This window comes from Somniosus microcephalus, chromosome 16, assembly GCF_052327205.1.
Source record: "Somniosus microcephalus isolate GS21.2 chromosome 16, FLI_Smic_1.0, whole genome shotgun sequence".
Taxonomy (NCBI): Eukaryota; Metazoa; Chordata; class Chondrichthyes; order Squaliformes; family Somniosidae; genus Somniosus; species Somniosus microcephalus.
In genome coordinates this window covers 90,983,450-91,006,588 of record NC_141002.1, presented here as the reverse complement: position 1 = coordinate 91,006,588, position 23,139 = coordinate 90,983,450, and the positions used below count along the sequence as shown (strand labels likewise).

At 45.3% G+C, this 23,139-nt stretch overlaps 1 protein-coding gene across 7 annotated transcripts in view; it reads left to right on the top strand.

Moving 5' to 3' along the window:
* The window catches only part of LOC147106372 (chemokine-like protein TAFA-2), a 356,474-nt gene that overhangs the window by 12,168 nt on the left and 321,167 nt on the right, over positions 1-23,139 (top strand). For all 7 annotated transcript variants that reach the window (XR_015081444.1, XR_015081441.1, XR_015081442.1 and 4 more), the window contains exon 2: positions 22,710-22,801. The gene's annotated coding sequence lies outside the window, so the exon portion shown is untranslated. The remainder of the gene's footprint in view (positions 1-22,709; positions 22,802-23,139) is intronic.

Sequence of the window (23,139 nt, the reverse complement as noted above, 5' to 3'; positions counted from 1 at the left end):
GACAAGGGGCGAAAAAATAGAGTCGAGATAGGAAGAGATAAGTTCAGTGGGGCAAGAGCAGGCTGAAACGATGGGTCTACCAGGGCAGTCCTGTTTGTGGATCTTTAACAGTTTCCAGTTTCCTGGCCCCAACCGCCTCCTTTTCACTATGGATGTACAATCCCTCGACACCTCCATCCCCCACCAGGACGGCCTGTGGGCGCTCTGCTTCTTCCTTGAACAGAGACCCGACCAGTTCCCATCCACCACCACCCTCCTCTGCCTGGCTGAACTTGTTCTCACATTGAACAACTTCTCCTTTGACTCCACTCATTTCCTCCAAATCAAAGGTGTTGCTATGGGTACCCGCATGGGTCCTAGCTATGCCTGCCTTTTTGTGGGATATGTGGAACGCTCTTTGTTCCAGTCCTACTCGGGTCCCCTCCCTCACCTCTTTTTTCGGTACATTGATGACTGTATCGGTGGCGTCTCCTGCTCTCGCCCTGAACTAGAAAATGTCATTCACTTTGCTTCCAATTTCTACCCTTCCCTCACCTTCACATGGTCCATCTCCGACTCTTCCCTTCCCTTCCTCGACTTCTCCGTCTCCATCTCTGGGGATAGGTTATTGACTAACATTCACTACAAGCCCACTGACTCCCACAGCTACCTGGACTACACATCCTCCCACCCCGCCTCCTGTAAGGACTCTATTCCATTCTCCCAGTTTCTCCGTCTCCGCCGCAGCTGCTCCGACGATGCCACCTTCCATACCAGTGCTTCCGACATGCCTTCCTTTTTCCTCAACTGAGGATTCCCCCCTACTGTGGTTGACACGGCCCTCGACCGTGTCCGTTCTATCTCCCGCACTTCTGCCCTCACCCCTGCCCCTCCCTCCCGGAACCATGATAGGGTTCCCCTTGGCCTCACCTTTCACCCCACCAGCCTCCACATTCAACAGATTATCCTCCACCATTTCCACCACCTCCAGCGTGATCCCACCACCAAACGCATCTTCTCCTCACCTCCCCTTTCAGCATTCCGTAGGGACCGCTCCCTCCGCAACACCCTAGTCCACTCCTCTATCACCCCCAGCACCCCTTCCCCTTCGCCCGGCACCTTCCCGTGCAAGCGCAGGAGATGCAACACATGCCCTTATACCTCCCCCCTTCCCACTGTCCAGGGCCCCAAACACCCCTTCCAGGTGAAACAGCGATTTACTTGTACTTCTTGCAATTTAGTATACTGTATCCGCTGCTCACAATGCGGTCTCCTCTACATTGGGGAGACCAAACGCAGATTGGGTGACCACTTTGCAGAACACCTCTGTTCAGGCCATAAGGGGGACCCCGAGCTCCCAGTGGCCTGTCACTTTAATTCACCGCTCCACTCCCAATCAGACCTCACCGTCCTCGGCCTCTTGCATTGTTCCACGGAAGCTCAGCGTAAGCTCGAGGAACAGCCCCATATCTTTCGATTAGGCACTTTACAGCCCTCTGGACTCAACATAGAGTTCAACAATTTCAGATCATAACCTCGGCCCCTATTACATATATATATTTTCTTCTTTTTTTTCCTTCCCTCCCACAGGGCAGCTGTCCTTCCTTCTGCCAGCGCAATTCACACCCCATCTAGAGCCATCCTTTGTTCCTTAACCTGTCCTATTACCACCTCCTCTCGCCTTGAATATCTCTTAATATCTCTCAATCTCTCCTGCTTTCTATCCTATCACTGACCTTCCCTTTTGTTCTTTCATCCCCTCCCCCTTTTCCCAGCCCCTAAACCTGTTTTCCATTTCCCGCTTTTTTCTAGTTCTGACGAAGGGTCATCGACCTGAAACGTTAACTCTGTTTCTCGACCTGAAACGTTAACTCTGTTTCTCTCTCCATGGATGCTGCCCTGGCCTGCTGAGTTTTTCCAGCGTTTTCTGTTGTTATTTCGGATTTCCAGCATCCGCAGTATTTTGCTATCTTATTAAATAGTGGAATAGGCGTGAGGGGCCGTATGGCCTACTCCTGCTCCTATTTCTTATGTTCTTATTCTAACCTCTCATTATAGTGTTATGTAAAGTATAAGTTGTAAAAATGATGTGGGAAAATTTTCAGAGGCAGATTCTCCTCTTCTGCGCTTGGGTGTAAACAATTATGTGGGTGGAGTGCATAGAGGAAAAGCAGTTGGATAGGATGTCATACCTGCAGCAACAACAACTTGCATTTGTAAAGCACCTTCAACGTAGTACAACGTCCCAAGGTGTTTCACCGGAGCGTTATCAGACAAAATTTGACTTTTTGATTTAAATGGATAGAAAATCAGGCAGACTCCATTATGGACATGCTATCCTCCCTGCACAGTTTTCTTCTCTGTGTTTCACCCGGAGAATTATTCACAGCCAAGCACAAGAGAGAGAGAAATCTGCCCGTGCAAATGTTTCGAATGACAGAATCTTACAGAATGGCCTGTACAGGCTCCCTGAAAGAGCAATCTACTTAGTTGTCAACGTGCTTTGTGGGCTGGTGATGTGAATTAGCTGGCTTGCTATCTTTATTTTGTGTGCGTGCAATTGTAAGTGTGTAGCTAAGTGCGTATGTGTAGATGACTGTGTATGTGTTTGTATGTAAGTGTGTGTGTGTAAGTGGGAGAGAGATGGACCAAAAATAGTTTTGTGGAATAATATTGTATATATATATATAAGATGGTAAGACTTCTATTTAATGTAATTTAGTGATGTTATTTCTAATTTAATCATACTCTAATTAGTTACAACAATCACTGGTACAGGACAGAGATTGCTGTGTGGGGATGGGTATAGATTACCTCTGCTTTTAAAACATTGACTGATTTTTATTTCACACTCAGAATTGCAAAGTGTTGTAGACAGAATATATTTATGACTTTATTAACTGGACTTTCCCTTTCAAAATGTCATTTTAATACTTATTAATCATAATAATGCGTATTGGTACTGAAAACTGAAGGAAATATAATTCATTAAACATTACCACTGCCACCAAAGGTTGACCACTTAACCACCTCTTTCAGAAAATTGCACGCACCATTTCACCTGTACACAAGACGAGGTAATATTGCTTAATTATTGAGGAGCATTCTTCAACCCAAAAAGTCATAACTACATTTTTTTTTAGATTATTCAATGACTATAAATTAAGAACTATTGAATAAAATTAGTTCTGTGATTCTACTTTTCAATATTTATAATGAGACAATTATAGGAAATTATTTTTTATTGTACAAAAGGAAAATACTCACTATTTGAAAGCTGATACCAAATGGTTAGTCGAAAAACTAATTTAGGCCAACACAGTACAGAATGACAGTACATGCCAGGTCAATGTAACCAGCATCAACACTTAATTTTTTGCCTTTATCATAGTTGGTTTTAAATTGAATTCTCAAACAAGTATATTCACATAATATATTAAATTAAGCTATCATACACCGTGTTGCATAATGCTCGCAGGAGGGGTGCATTGACACATCCACTTGATTCCATAACAAAATGCCATCGAAAATAGTTTATTGGGAACAATAAACCAAATCAAATCATTCATGCATCACAAATTGGGCCTTTATGGGTTTCTTTGTGAGTGGCTCAATCATGCCACATTCTGACAATAGTGGGTTTTGATGGGGGATGGGGCTGTCTTATCGTAAAAATAGTGCTGCACACGTGCAGAAGCATAAACACGATCTCCATAAGTACAAAGCACCATTTTGTATATCTACTGATTAAATCGATAAGCCATTGCCACCTGCAGCTGAACCAAAGCAACAAGTATGGCTTTCATTGTAGTTTTGCTAGAGCAAACACTCTCTCGCAAATTGATGGTTTATTTGGGAGCGTCTGATTCCTCGCTTGGTATGTGCCCAATCCCTAGTGGATGAGGATGTGACTTTATGGTATGAGAATGTCCATTCAATTCCCGATGGACGATTGTATAGGGGCAGCTTTGTAGTTGTGTGCATGTTGGACCATTGGTAATGTGGTACAGAGGATGATAGGTGGCCTTGTGGTAACGGTGTTGGTGCCCAATACCTTAGTGGTCTAGCTAGTACAGCAGGTGATAGAAGGTGTCAAGATGGAAGTATATTTATACCATTCTTGAGAATCTAAAGGGGAGGTGTGGGGGGAAAGGGAGAACTTGGCATTGAGGTAGTGGTGTGCTTGTAGTCTAGTGAGGAAGGTGGTCGTTGGCTTTGCGGTGCTGGTCCATCTGTAGGGTTCCGAGTAGTTTCATTTAGAGTGTGGTCAGTATTTGGTGTACTGCGGTAGTGGTAGATCTACATGATCAATGGAACAGGATTCAACATTGCGGCAGATGTCAGGTTTTGATTTGACTTCATCTATATTTAATTTTTTACACTTTCAAAGCCACTTTGAACCCAAAGTTACATAAACTCTACATCATAGAAACAAGCCATTCGGCCCAACTGGTCTATGCCGGTGTTTATTCTCCACACAAGCCTTTTCCCACTCTAATTACCTCTTCCCGCCCTGTCCCCATATCCTTCTATTCCCTTTTCCTTCATGTATACATCAGGCCTTCCCTTAAATGCATCAGTGCTATCAGCTTCAACCATTGCATGTGGCAGTGAATTCCACATTCTCACCACCCTCTGTGCAAAGAAATTCCTCCTAAATTCTTTATTTGATCTGTCAATGGCGCTCTTATATTTATGCCACCTTTTTCTGGACTCACCCAGATGTTTCTCCAATTTAAAACAGTTTCTCCAGATCCACCCTATCGAACGTCTATCAGCTCTCCTCTTAGCCTTCTGTTTTCCAGGGAAAAGAGCCCCAGCCTGCTCAATCTTTCCCTGATAGTTGCAGCCACTCAATTCTGGTAACATCCTTATTAATCTTTTCTGCACTTTCTCCAGTGTTTCAAGATCCTTTTTGTAATATGGAGACCAGATCTGCGCACGGTACTCCAAGTGGGATCTAACTGAGGTTCTCTATAAATTTAACAATAATTCCCTGCTTTTGTATTCTATTCCTCTAGAAATAAATCCCAGTGTTTTGTTTACAGTCTTTCTGGCCTTACCATTTGCGTTGCTACTTTTAGCGATTTATGTATCTGTATATGTATTCCCAGATCTCTTTGCTCCTCTACACCATTTAGTTTCTTACCTTTCAAGGAATAAGTGGCCTCCTTATTCCTCCTACCAAAATGAACCACCTCACACTTTCGATTATATTGAATTTCATTTGCAATGTATCCTGTCTGAAAAACTGAATTCTCTTAACCACTTGGTCATCTAAAATAGCTTAAAATTTAGGACCCGGAATATGTTTTGTGGGCAATAGCAAGGTTAGCACTGGCAGGAAATCTATTTCTGTCTGTGTTTGTTATTCTTCCTCCTATGTTGTGTGAAAATTGAAGTCTCTTCAGCAATATTTCCTTATTAAAGAAAGAAAGACTTGCATTTATGTAGCACCTTTCACGACCACCAAAGTGCTTTACAGCCAATGAAGTACTTTTTGAAGTGGAGTCACTGTTGCAATGTAGGAAACGCAGCAGCCAATTTGTGCACAGCAAGCTCCCACAAACAGCAATGCGATCAAGACCAGAGCATCTGTTTTAGTGATGTTGATTTTGGGATAAATATTGGCCAGGACACCGGGGAGAACTCCACTGCTCATCTTCGAAATAGTGCCATGGGATCTTTTACGTCCACCTGAGAGAGCAGACGGGGCCTCGGTTTAATGTCTCATCCGAAAGATGGTGCCTCCGACAGTGCAGCACTCCCTCAGCACTGCACTGGGAGTGTCAGCCTAGATTTTTGTGCTCAAGTCTCTGGAGTGGGACTTGAACCCACAACCTGCTGATTCAGAGGCAAGGGTGCTACCACTAAACTAACATTAAACACGGTGGGGGGGGGGGGGGGGGAGAAATTTTAACCCTGATTATCACCACAGTAGGGAGACCAGGAAACGGTCAAATCTAGCGTCTATGTTATGCTGTTTTATTTTAAAAGATGGAGCATTTGGGCCACACATTGTATTTTGAAGTAGATGTTGAGAAGTAAGAAAATAGACCCGCTACATTCTGTGGTCTACAGATGTATATGAAGTATAGTTGTCAAGTATGTTGTAAGCAATAGGCAATCATCTAGCTTTTTATTGTATGGCCACTTGAACTGACTCACATTGATTTGTACCTTGCTGAATTCCCTGGTTATACAGTCAGTGGTTACGGGTGAGGGGTAATCCTTCTGTTCCTAGTCGGGGGATTAGACCTTCTAGCTAGAGTTTAACAGTGATTTGGTGAGCTGGATACAGCTGAGTGGCTCTTAAGAATGCATAGGTTGCTACCAATTTAAAAAAAAACTGGTCAATAAATTCTAAAATTGCTCTTTTCAATCTCCTTTACTGATTGGCTTTCATGCTCAGTGCTCTCTTTGATCTGATGCTAGAAGCCGTGGTCACAATGTAATGTTCCAATACATGAAAGATTACTAAAAAAAAAAAATCACATCACTCATAACTTATGCTACAAATACAGTAGCACTGTTCAGGGCTTTGTAATCTCAGTAACCTTGCCATTTCTCTTGTTGTGCCTATGAGGCAGGCCTTAACTATAAAACCCAATTTACATGGTGACCTATTTAAACTGGGTTTTATGGTTAAAGTCAGTGAATTACCAACTTGGAAGGTAAGATGACTTAAAGAAGGTGCTCTAGAGTTCACTTTTGCCATTGCGTTGTTGAAAACAGGGCCCTTTAAATTCTTTTAAATGGGTGTTTGATAGTTGCTTGGAAAAGAGGAATATCAAAAGGCACGGGGAGTGCGCAGGAGCGTTGGATCGGACTCGGTGGCCGATGTGGAGCAAAACACCAATGCTGACTTCTTGGGCCAAAAGGCCTGTTTCTCTGCTGTGACGTTCTATGATGCTGTGTTTGGGGTTGAGGATCTCCAGCGGCTGTGGGACATGCTGCTTCCTGCGGAGGGATTTAACCAGTGGACAGAAGTATGACCGCACCAAGTCCCGTTCACCCATCAGCCCATCGCTTGTTGACCTACATTGGCTCCCGGACCGGCAACGCCTCGATTTAAAAATTCTCCTCCTTGATTTCAAATCCCTCCGTGGCCTCGCTCCTCCCTATATCTGTAACCTCCTCCAGCCCTTCAACCCTCCAAGATCTCTGCGCTCCTCCAATTCTAGCCTCTTGCATGTCCCCAATTTTATTCGCTCCACCACTGGCGGCCATGCCTCCATCTGCCTAGGCTCTAACCTCTGGAATTCCCTCGCTAAACCTCTCCGCCTCTCTACCTCGCTCACCTCCTTGAAGACATTCCTTAACAACAACAACTTGTATTTATATAGCACCTTTAATGTAGTAAAACGTCCCAAGGCGCTTCACAGGAGTGTTATAAGTCAAAAAATTGACACCGAATCACAAGGAGAAATTAAGGCAGGTGACTAAAAGCTTGGTCAAAGAGGTAGGTTTTAAGGAGTGTCTTAAAGGAGGAAAGAGAGGTAGTGAGGCGGAGAGGTTTAGGCAGGGAATTCCAGAGCTTAGGGCCTAGGCAGCAGAAGGCACGCCACCAATGATTGAGCGATTATTAGCAGGAGGAGGAGGCTCCAAAAATATCCCCATCCTCAATGATGGTGGAGCCTAGCACGTGAGTGCAAAAGACAAGGCTGAAGCATTTGCAACTATCTTCAGCCAGAAGTGCCAAGTGGATGATCCATCTCGGCCTCCTCCTGAGGTCCCCAGCATCACAGATGCCAGTCTTCAGCCCATTCAATTCACTCCATGTGATGTCAAGAAACAGCTGAAGACACTGGATACTGCAAAGGCTATGGGCCCTGACAACATTCCGGCAATAGTACTGAAGACTTGTGCTCCAGAACTAGCTGCGCCCCTAGCCAAGCTGTTCCAGTACAGCTACAACACTGGCATCTACCCGGCAATGTGGAAAATTGCCCAAGTATGTCCTGTCTACAAAAAGCAGGACAAATCCGACCCGGCCAATTACCGTCCCATCAGTCTACTCTCAATCATCAGCAAAGTGATGGAAGGTGTCGTCGACAGTGCTATCAAGCGGCACTTACTCAGCAATAACCTGCTAACTGACGCCCTGTTTGGGTTCCGCCAGGGCCACTCAGCTCCTGACCTCATTACAGCCTTGGTCCAAACATGGACAAAAGAGCTGAACTCAAGAGGTGAGGTGAGAGTGACTGCCCTTGACATCAAGGCAGCATTTGATCGAGTGTGGCATCAAGGAGCCCTAGCAAAACTGAAGTCAATGGGAATCAAGGGGAAAACTCTCCATTGGTTGGAATCATACCTAGCACAAAGGAAGTTGGCTGTGGTTGTTGGAGGTCATTCATCTCAATCACATGACATCACTGCAGGAGTTCCTCAGGGCAGTGTCCTAGGCCCAACCATCTTCAGCTGTTTCATCAATGACCTTCCCTCCATCATAAGGTCAGAAGTGGGGATGTTCGCTGATGATTGCACACTATTCAGCACCATTCGAGACTCGTCAGATACTGACGCAGTCCGTGTCCATATGCAGCAAGACCTGGACAACATTCAGACTTGGGCTGACAAGTGGCAAGTAACATTCGCACCACACAAGTGCCAGGCAATGACCATCTCCAACAAGCGAGACTCTAACCATCTCCCCTTGACATTCAATGGCATTACCATCGCTGAATCACCCACTATCAACATCCTGGGGGTTACCATTGATCAGAAACTGAACTGGACCAGCCATATAAATACTGTGGCACAAGAGCAGGCCAGAGGCTGGGAATTCTGCGGCGAGTGTCTCACCTCCTGACTCCCCAAAGCCTTTCCACCATCTACAAGGCACAAGTCAGGAGTGTGATGGAATACTCTCCACTTGCCTGGATGAGTGCAGCTCCAACAACACTCAAGAAGCTCGACACCATTCAGGATAAAGCAGCCCGCTTGATTGACACTCCCTCCACCATCTTCAACATTCACTCCCTCCACCACCGGCGCACTGTGGCTGCAGTGTGTACCATCTACAAGATGCACTGCAGCAACTCGCCAAAGCTCCTTCAACAGCACCTTCCAAACCCACGACCTCTACCACTTAGAAGGACAAGGGCAGCAGATGCATGGGAACATCACCACCTACAAGTTCCCCTCCAAGCCACACACCATCCTGACTTGGACCTGTATCGCCGTTCCTTCACTGTCGCTGGGCCAAAATCCTGGAACTCCCTTCCTAACAGCATTGTGGGTGTACCTACACCATATGGACTGCAGCGGTTCAAGAAGGCGGCTCACCACCATCTTCTCAAGGGCAATTAGGGATGGGCACTAAATGCAGGCCTAGCCAGCGACGCCCACATCCCATCAATGAATAATTAAAAAAAAAAAAAATGCTCAAGAGGGTAGAATTAGAGGAGCGCAGATTTCTGGTGGGTTTGTGGGGCTGGAGGAGATTACAGAGATAGGGAGGGGCGAGGCCATGGAGGGGTTTGAAAACAAAGATGAGAATTTTGAAATCAAGGCGTTGCTTAACCAGGAGTCAATGTAGGTCAGCGAGCACAGAGGTGATGGGCGAACGGGACTTAGTGTGAGTTAGGACACAGGCAGCCGAGTTTTGGATGACCTCAAGTTTACAAAGGGTAGACTGTGGGAGGCCAGCCAGGAGTGCGTTGGAATAGTCAAGTCTAGAGGTAACAAAGGCATAGATGGGGGTTTCAGCAGTGGATGAACTGAGGCAAGGGTGGAGACCGGCGGTGTTATGGAGGTGGAAATAGGCGGTCATAGTTACGCCGCAGATATGTGGTCGGAAGCTCATTTCAGTGTCAAATATGACACCAAGGTTGCGAACAGTGTGATAGATGTTAGGGAGAGGGATGGAGTCAGTGGCTAGGGAACGGAGTTTGTGGCAGGGACCGAAAACAGTGGCTTCGGTCTTCCCAATATTTAATGGGAGAAAATTTCTGCTCATCCAGAACTGGATGCCGGACAAGCAGTCTGACAATTTAAGAGGCCGTGGAGGGGTCGAGAGAAGTGGTGGTGAGGTAGAGCTGGGTGTCATCAGCGTACATGTGGAAACTGACGCTGTGTTTTTGGATGATGTCACCAAGGGGCAGCGTGTAGATGAGAAATAGGAGGGGGCCAAGGATAGATCCTTGGGGGACACCAGAGGTAACGATGCAGGAGCGGGAAGAGAAGCCATTGCAGGTGATTCTCTGGCTACCATTAGATAGATAAGAATGGAACCAGGCGAGTGCAGTCTCACCCAGCTGGACGATGGTGGAGAGGCATTGGAGGAGGATGGAGTGGTCAACCGTGTCAAAGGCTGCAGACACGTCAAGAAGGACGAGGAGGGGTAGTTTACCTTTGTCACAGTCACAAAGGATGTAATTTGTGACTTTGATGAGAGCCATTTTGGTACTGTGGCAGGGACAGAAACCTGATTGGAGGGATTCAAACATGAGTTGCGGGAAAGATGGGCACGGATTTGGGAGACAACAACACATTTAAGGACTTTGGAGATGAAAGGGAGGTTGGAGATGGGGCGGCAGTTTGCAAGGACGGAGGGGTCAAGGTTTGGTTTTTTGAGGAGAGGGGTGATGACGGCAGATTTGAGGGAGAGGGGGACAGCATCTGAGGAGAGGGAACCGTTAACAATGTCAGCTAACATGGGAGCCAGAAAAGGAAGTTGGGTGGTCAGCAGTTTGGTAGGAATAGGGTCGAGGGAGCAGGAAGTGGGTCTCGTGGACAAGATGAGCGCGGAGAGGTCATGAGGGGAGATCGGAGAGAAAATGGAGAAAGATGTGAGATGGGAACCTTAGAGGAAGTTTGGCCCAGTGGGCTAGGGGAAGGAAGGGAAGTGCCAGAGGCAGCTGAACAGATGGTCTCAATCTTAGAGACAAAAAAGTCCATGAGCTCCTCACACTTGTAATCGGAGGTGAGGGTGGAGGAGACAAGGGAGAGGGGTTTAAGAAGACTGTTAGCAGTGGAGAATAGAAGCCGGGGTTTATCTTTGCATTCCAGAATGATTCTGGAATAATGAGCAATTTTGGCAGGCGAGAGCAGGACCCGATAATGCTTTATGTGGTCCAGCCAGATCTGGCAGTGATTGGCTAAACCAGTTGTTCACCATATCCGTTCAAGTCTGCGTCCCTTGGACTTAAGGGAGTGAAGATGAGAGCCATACCAGGGGGAACAGCCAGGGTGAGAGAGTAATGGCTTTAATAGGGACCAGGGCATCAAAGATGGTGGTGAGGGTGTGGTTGAGCAGATCGGTAGCTGCAGAAATGTCGTGGTGAATGGAGGGCTAAAGGCTGGAAAGTTGAGATTTCGTAAGTGCAGCTGTAAAAGAGTTGGGAGAGAGTTTTTTCCAGGGGCAGATACAGAAGGAAGTAGGGTTGGGGGTGAGGGGGGGTGGGGGCGGTGGTGGGCGGGGTGGAAGGTGGTTGTGGATGGAGAGGAATATGAGGAAATGGTCATAGATGGCCTTATCTGCGATTGACACGAGTAGTGAGGCCACGAGAAATGGCAAGGTCGAGTGGGTGGCCGTGAATATGGGTTGGGGCGTTTACATGGAGGGAGAGATTAAGGGAGGATAGGAGACTAGTGAACTCAGTGGAGAGAGAGCATGATGAAACTGACCTCTTTGACCAAGCTTTTGTTCAGCTGTCCTAATATGTCCTTATGTGGCTCGGTGTTAAATTTTGTTTAATAACGCTCCTGTGAAGCGCCTTGGGACGCTTTACTGCGTCAAAGGCGCTATATAAATACAAGTTGTTGTTGACTTAAAGAAAGAAAGTGAAAGATAGACTTGCATTTATATAGCGTCTTTCACAACCACAGGACGTCCCGAAGCGCATTACAGAGGTACTTTTTGAAGTGCAGTCACTGTCGTAATGTAGGAAATGCGGCAGCCAATTTGCACACAGCAAGCTCCCACAAACAGCAATGTGATAATGACCAGATCATCTGTTTTTTAGTGATGTTGACAGAGCACTTGCACATCCGGCACAGCCACGATGAGCCGAATGGTCTCCTTTTGTTCTGTATGATTCTATGGTTTCATTTATATAGTGACCGTCACATCCTCAGAACGTCACAGCCAATGAGGTGCTTTTGAGGTGCAATCACATTTGCAAACAAACACGGTAGCCAATTACACATAGCCAGGTCCAACAAACAGCAAGTGGGAAGGACGTCCTGCTAATCTGTTTTTAGGTGGTAATAATTGAGGCAGAGAGTTACATAGAAACATAGAAGATAGGAGCAGGAGTAGGCCATTCGGCCCCTCGAGACTGCTCCGCCATTCAATGCGATCATGGCTGATCATCCAAACTCAGTACCCTGTCCCTGCCTTCTCCCCATATCCCTTGATCCCTTTAGCCTTAAGAAATATATCCAACTCCTTCTTGAATATATTTAATGAATTGGCCTCCACTGCCTTCTGTGGTAAAGAATTCCACAGGTTCACCACTCTCTGGGTGAAGAAATTCCTCCTCATCTCTGTCCTAAATGGCTTACCCCTTATCCTTAGACTGTGACCCCTGGTTCTGGACTCCCCCGCCATCGGGAACATCCTTCCTGCATCTAGTCTGTCTAGACCTGTTAGAATTTTATAAGTTTCAATGAGATCCCCTCTCATTCTTCTAAACTCCAGCGAGTATAAGCCCAATCGACCCAATCTCTCCTCAGAGTTGCAAAGAATAGCACAGGACTATTGTTATGGAACTGGAATGGGCTCATGTGCGGTTTTGTGTGTTTTCAGAGACTTCATTTAAGCATGAATTAAAATTTCAGAGTCAGCATTGCACCACCAAGAGCAGTGGTTGGAGGCTGTGTATTCATCTGTAAACACAAAGACGTGCCAACACATTGCTAGTAGAATGAATTCCTCATGGCAGCATCTTAATATCAGCAAGCACAAATATTCACAGAAGCTCCAGGTTACCCGCCTGACACAACAACAAAAAATATTTGTGTAAAGATTTTTGAATGCTAATGGATGCTCAAACTGGGTCAGAAGCTTTCTTTCTTCCTGAAACGAAGGGAGTTTGTCACAGGGATCAAATTAAACAGAAAATGGTGGAAATATATAGCAGGTCTGTCGTCATTCAAAACATGAGAAAAGACTGGTTAATGTTGCGCATATAGATCTTTGAAATGTTAGCGTCTCTTTTCTCTGTGTATTTCCTGCATTTACAGTTGTTGCTTTGTCAAATTTTGTTTGATAATCGCCGCTGTGAAGTGCCTTGGGACATTTTACTGCATTAAAGGTGCTATATAAATGAAAGTTGTTGTAGTTATCCTCAAAGTATTACATTCCTGTTCTAGATTGTAAAATATGTGATGATATTTATTTCAATTTCTGATTAAAAAGCTAATGCAGGATGCTTGTAGTAGACAACGGCGACACATCTAGAAAAAAAAACTTGACAGATATTGAGATGTAGCTGAAGATTGCTTGCTTTTTAAAAAAAAAAATTGCAAGTCTGGATATTACTCCAACCGAATTGCGAGTTTAAAAAGGTGAGATCTCTGTCGGAGCAATTTCAATTAGGAGCAGGTTTGTTTGAGAATCGGGCACGCTGTTTAAAAGAATGGTTAACATAATTGCGCTTGCCTAGAAAGAACTGTGAGAGTCAAATGTGCGAGGAGTTGCAGGAGGTGGGAGTGGGAAGCGAGGTTTTCGTTTGTGGCAGTGAGAGTGGGTGTAGTACAAGAAGGTCTCCTGAAAAATATCAACAGAAACCTTTTAATATGGTGCGTGGAGCTACAGAAAGGGAACATCATTTGTCTTTCATTCACCTGGAGTTGCCTTTTCCTGTATGAAAATATATAGTCCTTTGATGCGATTTTGAGTTATGATTGTTCAAAGAGACAAGACAGGGGCCTGTACGTGTATGTCTGTGTGCACTTATTAATAGATTAATATTGACTGAATGCAGTTTCAGGCTGTGATCCCTCAGCCTTACCAGAAACAACCTTTCCATTAACAATCTTTCTTGATGATCCAGACCACTTAATTTATGTGTTCAAGTAGGTTTAGCTGTTCTAGCTTTACTTCGTATGACCTGTCAAGCCAAGGCCCCTGTTTGTCTGTTTGAGTGGATGGTAAAGATCCCATGGCACTAATTGAAGAACAGCGAGGAGTTCTCCCAGTGTCCTCTACCGGTGTCCTAGGCAATTCTCTTCTCCGAAAAAGAGATTAAAGGGGCGAATTTTCCGAAGAGCCTCACTCACCCTGCGAGCACATCGGGAATCGTAGGTAAACTCCCCCATGATGTCCGCCTTGGAACATCATGGGAAGTGTGCCGCGATTTTCCCACTATGTGCTCCCAACGGGTGTGATTCCCTGCCGGATGTCCGGTTTCAGGCCTCTTACATTCAGTGTTGAGCTGCTTATGGGATCTTGCTGTGAGCGAAATGGTCGCTGCCTCCACCTGTACAGCAATGGTCAGTGCAATTCAAAGAGTCATTAAGGTGGAATGTGCTGAGTGACATGTGCTATATACAGTAATCCCTCCCCAACCGCGGGGGATACCTCCCTGAAAACCCCCTGTGGTTAGTAAAACTGCGGTTGGCAAATACAGTATAAATGTTCAAATAACACAATAAAAAAGAATATAAAAGCAATAAAAATCATGTTATTTACCTTAATCCTAAATTAAAAACCGCGTATACGCAAAATTCACTGCCGCGGTTGGCGAAAGTTGTCGGAGAGAGGAAACCGTGTATACTTGAAATCCGCGTATGGCGAAACCGTGGCTGGGGCGGGATTCCTGTAATGCAAGCTCTAGTTTAAAAATAAATTGAGAGAAGGCCTCCCGATGCCTCGACTGTCTCTAAATTGTCAGAATGCTTGTCCAAAATCCACTACTGGATGAGCAGAAATCTCCTCCAACTAAATATTGGGAAGACCGAAGCCACTGTCTTCGGTCCCCCACCACAAACTCCGTTCCCTAGCCACCTACTCCAACCCTCTCCCTGGAAACTGTCTGAGGCTGAACCAGACTGTTTGCAAACTTGGTGTCGTATTTGACCCTGAAATGAACTTCCGATCACATATCCGCACCATCACCAAGTCCGCCTACTTCCACCTCCGGAACATCACCCGTCTCCGCCCTTGCCTCACATCATCTGCTGCTGAAACCCTCATCATGCCTTTATTACCTCTAGACTTGACTATTCCAATGCGCTCCTGGCCAGCTTCCCATCTTCCACCATCTATAAACTTAAGCTCATCCAAAACTCGGCTGCCCATATACTAACTTGCACCCATCACCCCACGTGCTCGCTGACCTTCATTGGCTCCCAGTTGAGCAACGCCTCGATTTTAAAATTCTCATCCTTGTTATCAAATCCCTCCATGGCGTCGCCCCCCTCCCTATCTCTATAACCTCCTCCAGCACTACAACCCTCCGAGATATCTGCACTCCTCCAATTCTGGCCTCTTGCACATCCCCGATTTTTAACCGCTCCACCTTTGGCAGCCGTGCCTTCAGCTGCCGGGGCCCTAGGCTCTGGAATTCCCTCCCTAATCCTCTCCGGCTCTCTGGTACTGTAGCTGCCTTAGGGGAGCGCACTCAGTTGCTTCTGACCAACTTTCATTCCCCCATCTATTCCGGCTTCTCCAGTGCCACCTGCATCTCTCCTCTTCTGATCTCTTGCTCCCCTCTTTCAGGCCCCTGGTTTGCCATTGACGTGCAGGTGTACGAGTGAGCATTAAAATTTAAATTCCCCACCTTCTGTGGAGCTGTAGTGAATCAAGGAGGGGTTCTTGTAGGTAGTTCACAGATATTTTTCAGGTGTTTCTGGCTGGAAAGTAGGAGCATGGCCATCTTATCCACAAGTCAATGTGGTACTCCCATCAGTTAATGAGCAATGATTGGACACACTGGTCTGGATTTTCAAATTGATGTCATTTTAAAGTTGGCAGTAACAGATTCAAAATAAATGCATTCAAATAACGCCAATTAGAAAATGCAAACCCCTGACTAAACTGACGGGATCGCTTGATTACACCAGCAGGGATACAAATCATATTTTATCACGTATACATATTTAACATCTAATCCCACCCACTCCAACAAAAACACCTGTCCTTGGAACAGATGCCAATTTTGATCACCAGGATGGTGGAAAATGAACGACAGGGCACCCAAGATGGTGCCACCTGCCTGCAGGGATGTGTTATTTCTTTCCACGTTCTTATGTTCATTAATAAATAGACATTCTTATTATGAACACAGCTAGCTTTTGCTAGACACTTTTATTGAGCACATGTGGACTAGGTACAGTATCTGTAGAGGCATCCATCTTGACTGCTGCCTTGTGGGTAGCCTAGTGCCTCATGGGTAATGTAGTCTTAATATACATACAGCTGGGTAGTGTAGTCTTAAACATACAGCTATATACAGCTCTACACAGCTGTACGGCTCCACCTAGTGTCCACTATAGAATGACATGTTATTGATCATTACACACGTATTTACCACCAATTTTCAAAAAAGGGACAGGCACCTTGGAACTCAAAGCTGCCATGTAGACCACTTTGCAGTGGTTGACCAGTGAGGGACAAGGAGTAACGTTGTACAGTCAGCACAAACTTATTCACTGTGACAAGGGTAACACAGTCACTTGCTTCCGTTTTTTTCAAGTGAAAAGCCTGACCCGAAGGCCTTTTGTCAATAACTGTACGGCTAACAATACCTTTGAAACTGTCTAGTATAGAAACTGTTCATTGATGTGCCCCGGTTACATTTTCAATTTTGCAGGCTTTGATGTAATTTAAATAATGACTAACATATTAAAATATAATCTATAGGTTAGCAAAAATTGTAGGAACTATTGCATTATAGAGCTAAAGAAATTCTAAAATTCTTCTTAAATTTCTCTTCCACACACTCAAAAATAGGCACTTTACCCTGTTAAAAAAATATAGTCTCTCAATCATCAAAGTACATCATTACTCCTCCACTACCTCCAACGTGATCCCACCACCAAACGCATCTTCCCCTCCCCTCCCCTTTCAGCAATCCGGAGGGACCGCTCTCTCCGCAACGCCCTGGTGCACTCCTCAGTCACCCTCAACAGCCCCTCCCCGCCCCACGGCACCTTCCCGTGCAAGTGCAGGAGGTGCAACACCTGCCCTTTTACCTCCTCCCTTCCCAATGTCCAGGGCCCCAAACACCCCTTCCAGGTGAAACAGCGATTTACTTGTACTTCTTGCAATTTAGTATACTGTATTCGCTGCTCACAATGCGATCTCCTCTACATTGGGGAGACCAAACGCAGATTGGGTGACCGCTTTGTGGAACACCTCCGTTCAGTCGGTATGGGTGACTCCGAGCTTCCAGCCGCCTGTCACTTTAATTCACCGCTCCATTCCCACTCAGACCTCACCGTCCTCAGCCTCTTGCATTGTTCCACGGAAGCTCAGCGTAAGCTCGAGGAACAGCACCTCATCTTTCGATTAGGCACTCTACAGCCCTCTGGACTCAACATAGAGTTCAACAATTTCAGATCATAACCTCGGCCCCTATTACATATATATATTTTCTTCTTTTTTTTTCTTCCCTCCCACAGGGCAGCTGTCCTTCATTCTGCCAGCGCAATTCACACCCCATCTAGAGCCAGCCTTTGTTCCTTAACCTGCCCCATTACCACCTCCTCTCGCCTGTTGCTGATTCTGCCCTCCCCATTTGCAACATTTAATCTCTCCTGCCTTTCACCCTGTCACAGACCGTCCCTTTTGTTCTTTCCTCCCCCCTCCCCCCTTTCTCCGCCTCTGCACCTGCTTAAAACCTGTTACATCTCTAACTTTTTCCAGTTCTGACGAAGGGTCACCCGATGCTGCCTGACCTGCTGAGTGTTTCCAGCATTTTCTGTTGTTACTTCATTACTATACCCAGATATAGAAGCAATGCAATGAACTGTGAGAAGGCTATTCTTAGTTGAGGATATGTAAAAGGGTTTTTGGGACCAAATTCAGGTATTTGCAAAAGAAATCAAAAATAGCTTAATACAGTTAACAAATTCAGTTTGATACCTGATTGGTTACCCACCTCTCCACTTATTTCTATTTAAATATTTAAGAATTATACAATTCTATTTATTTATATAGGCCCCCAATTTGTCTCTATCTATATCTTTATCTCTACATTTATTTACCTATTTATTGACTTATCTATACTAGCTTCGATACATCTGTTCAACGATATCTCCATCTCTCCACCTCTATATCTCTGCCCATCTCTAGTATCTAATATAATTCTATCTACATAGCTCCATCTGCCCAGTTATTAATCTATTGACTGTCTAACTTTATCAACATATATATATATATATATCTTTGCCTCTCTACACCAATCTGTCAAACTACCTATCATGTGTATCTCTGACCACCTCTATTCAATTATCTATTTCCCAATCTATCTACATTCCTATCTGCCTGCACCTATTTATCTCTGTCCTTGCCTCTATTTATCTATTTCTATTTGCTATATATATCCTTACTTCTCTGCCTATATCCCCAATTCCTCTCTCCATATGCCTAAATGAATTTACAAATCTATGTACAAGTCTATAATGAATTGATTCTCTGCCTCGTACCTGCTTTCACTGTTCTGTGTAGATAGAAATTCAAGTTAGCATGTGCAATTCTCAGTGCATCAAGAAAACCTCCTTCAATATACCTTCATGCAATATAGTTAGATAAACATAAAACCTGATGCAGCTTTTTATGATCCACAAATCTGGGGGGTGACTTATGCAACACAAAGAATGACCTAGTGGATTTTGCTTTATCTATACTTGAAGTTTTATACTGGTTAATGTATGTATAAAATATAGTTTTTTGGGGGGTATACAGAATATCCATCATGTCTAAAGGTTTCTCTTATCTTTTTAGTGTTGTCAAACCATTTTACCTCAGGATGTCTAAAGCCTTAGTGAGCTATAAACTTAAAAATAAAATTCCAGATCGGGTTACAACCATTTCAAGCCTTTTTTTTTTTGAGAGTCAATGGAGGTCTACTTTGGGAGTACCGTCACCATACGGACAGCAGCGGTTAAAGAAGAAGGCTCACCACCAATGTCCCCCCTAATTTTTGGGGGGTCGGGGGGGGGGTGCGCGGTCCCTTTAATGGGCTGCGCGGCCCATTCAAAGTTTCGTGCACACGCGGAATTTCACGTTTTGAAAAGCCGGTCCTGAGCTGCACGGGACCAGCAGACATCTGCGTGGCCGCAGAGCTAATAGGGAACGTGGCTCAACCACCACCTTCTCAAGGGCAACTCGGGATGGGCAATAAAATGCACGGCCTTGCTGGAGACGCCCACATCCTGCGAATTAATAATGAAAAAAAAACACAGATAGTGGCCAAATATCCTGTGGCAATATTCTGGCTAGATTAAAGAGCAAAAAAATCTTTACAATTTTAACATATGTAAAGATGTATGAGCAACAATTGCTGAGTCACGAGTGAGTTAAATCGGCCATTTTCGTGAGAGTTATGCAAAATCATACGTAACTGCTCATCCTTCAGCATTCTGTTTTCACAAGTGTGAACTTTGTTACCACTTGACTGGATGATTGAACAGCATTTCAGACCACATCGCTATTTGGTCTCCGGTCTTTGTATAAATAACAGGCTGGAACAATGGAGTCTCTCTAATTCTAGATGATAACTTCGAGCTGAAATATTGATCACAGAAACAGTTGGCAAACGTGAATGCATTTTGAAATTCGCCAAGGATATTCGGTCACAGAGTTAGTGAATGGAACAAGCTGATATTTTGCTGCATTCATTTTTTTCTGACCGGGTTAGAAAGTCAAAGTATACAGTCTACTTCTCTTAATTCAGAGTTGCTTAATTCAGATTATATATCTTAAGCACTAAATTCCCACTTTGCTCTGTTATTTATGTTGCTTAATTCAAATGATTGGACAATTGAAACATTTTTCAAGCAAAAAGTTAACATTGAATTATCAGTAGTATATAGAAACATAGAAGATAGGAGCAGGAGTAGGCCATTCGGCCCCTCGAGAGACTGGGGTAGGGAGAGAGACTGGGGGAGGGAGAGAGACTGGGGGAGGGAGAGAGAGACTGGGGGAGGGAGAGAGACTGGGGGAGGGAGAGAGAGACTGGGGGAGGGAGAGAGAGACTGGGGGAGGGAGAGAGAGACTGGGGGAGGGAGAGAGAGACTGGGGGAGGGAGAGAGAGACTGGGGGAGGGAGAGAGAGACTGGGGGATGGAGAGAGACAGGGGGAGGGAGAGAGAGACTGGGGGAGGGAGAGAGACTGGGGGAGGGAGAGAGAGACTGCAGGAGGGAGAGGGACTGGGGGAGGGAGAGAGACTGGGGGAGGGAGAGAGAGACTGGGGGAGGGAGAGAGAGACTGGGGGAGGGAGAGAGACTTGGAGAGGGACTGGGGGAGGGAGAGGGACTGGGGGAGGGAGAGAGACTGGGGAGGGAGAGAGACTGGGGGAGGGAGACTGGGGGAGGGAGAGGGACTGGGGGAGGGAGAGAGACTGGGGGAGGGAGAGGGACTGGGGGAGGGAGAGAGACTGGGGGAGGGAGAGAGACTGGGGGAGGGAGAGAGACTGGGGGAGGCCTTGAATATATTTAATGAATTGGCCTCAACTGCCTTCTGTGGTAGAGAATTCCACAGGTTCACCACTCTCTGGGTGAAGAAATTCCTCCTCATCTCTGTCCTAAATGGCTTACCCCTTATCCTTAGACTGTGACCCCTGGTTCTGGATTCCCCCGCCATCGGGAACATCCTTCCTGCATTTAGTCTGTCTAGTCCTGTTAGAATTTTATAAGTTTCAATGAGATCCCCTCTCATTCTTCTAAACTCCAGCGAGTATAAGCCCAATCGACCCAATCTCTCCTCATACGTCATTCCTGCCATCCCAGGTATCAGCCTGGTGAATCTTCGCTGCACTCCCTCCATGGCAAGAACATCCTTCCTCAGATAAGGCGACCAAAACTGCACACAATACTCAAGGTGTGGTCTCACCAAGGCCCTGTACAACTGCAGCAAGACAGCCTAGTTCCTGTACTCGAACCCTCTCGCTACGAAGGCCAACATACCATTTGCCTTCTTAACCGCCTGCTGCACCTGCATGCTTACCTTCAGCGACTGGTGCACAAGGACACCCAGGTCTCGTTGCACTTCCCCTTCTCCCAATCTATTGCTGTTCAGATAATAATCTGCCTTCCTGTTTTTGCCACCAAAGTGGATAACCTCGCATTTATCCACATTATACTGCATCTGTCATGCATATCATTTGAGTTTCTGTCTTGATGACTCTGCTTGTTAGAGGCTTGCCTGTGCTGTAGTTATCTGGTCACTAACAGTTCTTCTGCAGCTCAAGTGCATAGAAATTGATGGTTGGCTGAATTTTGAACGTGCGAAATTGATCAAAATCAAAAATTGACACCAAGATAACAGGAAAATAAATACTTTCAAATGCTCATTAAAGGAACTGGATCAAATGGCTAGAAAAAAGAACTACCAGCAGATATCTGGTCTTTGCAAAGCAGCTAGTAACTAAAGTGTCACCTTGTGGCATAAATGTTCCCACATGATTGCCATAGCACGTTATAAGATCATAAGAATTAGGAGCAGGAGTCGGCCATTCGGCCCCTCGAGCCTGCTCCGCCATTCAATAAGATCATGGCTGATCTTCGGCCTCAGCTCCACTTTCCTGCACTATCCCCATATCCCTTGATTCCCTTAATATTCAAAAATCTATCGATCTCTGTCTTGAATATACTCAACGACTGAGCCTCCACAGCCCTCTGGGGTAGAGAATTCCAAAGATTCACCACCCTCTGAGTGAAGACATTTCTCCTCATCTCAGTCCTAAATGGCCGACCCCTTATTCTGAGACTGTGATGGTTATCACATAGAATTAAATAGAATGTACAGCACAGAGACAGACCATTTGGCCCAACTGGTCTATGCCGGTGTTTATGCTCCACACGAGCCTCCACCCACCCTACTGCATCTCACCCTATCAGCATATCCTTCTATTTCTTTCTCCCTCGTGTGTTTATCTAGCTTCCCCTTAAATGCATCTCTGCTATTCGCCTCAACCACTCCATGTAGTAGCGAGTTCAACATTCTAACCGCTCTCTGGATAAAGAAGTTTCTCCTGAATTCCCTGTTGGGTTTATTAGTGACTATCTTATATTTATGGCCCCTAGTTTTGGTCTCTCCGCCCCCCCCCTACCCTCACAGGTGGAAACATCTTTAACACAACATCCATCAGAGGTGGGGAGACTAGACAGTAAAACCTAGCAGTATGGATAGGTATCATATTTTACACCGATAGTAAGGAGACATTATTTACTCATTCACATCTATAGAGGTTTTGTAAAGACTAGAAAGTAGAACATTTCAAGCAGACCAGAGAAAGAGTGGGGTTCAGTCTTGAATTACATAGAATTATATGGAATATACGGCACAGAAACAGGCCATTCGGCCCCACTAGTCCATGCCGGCGTTTATGCTCCACTCGAGCCTCCTCATGCCCTTCCTCATCTAACTCTATCAGCATAACCCTCTATTCCCTTCTCCCTCATACGCTTATCTATCCTCCCCTTAAGTGCAGTTGTCCTATTCGCCTCAACTACTCAAATCCCTTGTATTTTCCGTATTCCCCGAATTACCCGGGGGAAAGTAAAGTATGCTGAAATTGAACACGCTCTAAATTTATTTTTACTCTTCCCCGCAGATGCACCGCGGTGCTTCTTTCTTCTGTCCGGGAGAGAATTTTATGGAGAGCGGCTAATGAACGTAAGAATCCTACAGAAACCTGAAGAAGAGGTAACGTAAATTCTCTTGTATTTTATAGCTGCCAGATAAATGTAATGGAGATTGTATATCACTTGACTTGGCACGAGAAGTTAGAGAATCGCTGAGCGTAGCAGATTGTTGCAAACGCTGACCGTAAACCATTGGTAGTGCTTAATTATAATATATTCTAGGAGCAGAATTTACTCTATAGTGAAAAAATATATATTTATTCAGTTGAAGAAAATAAAATGGTTGGTGGATTTTTGTAGTCTCTGCTTTCTAAATAAACTCCTACAGGTTCAATCAACATTTCAGTGCATTTTGGGCCAAAAAGCAATCCTTACTTATGCACCATTGGGAGTTGAAGC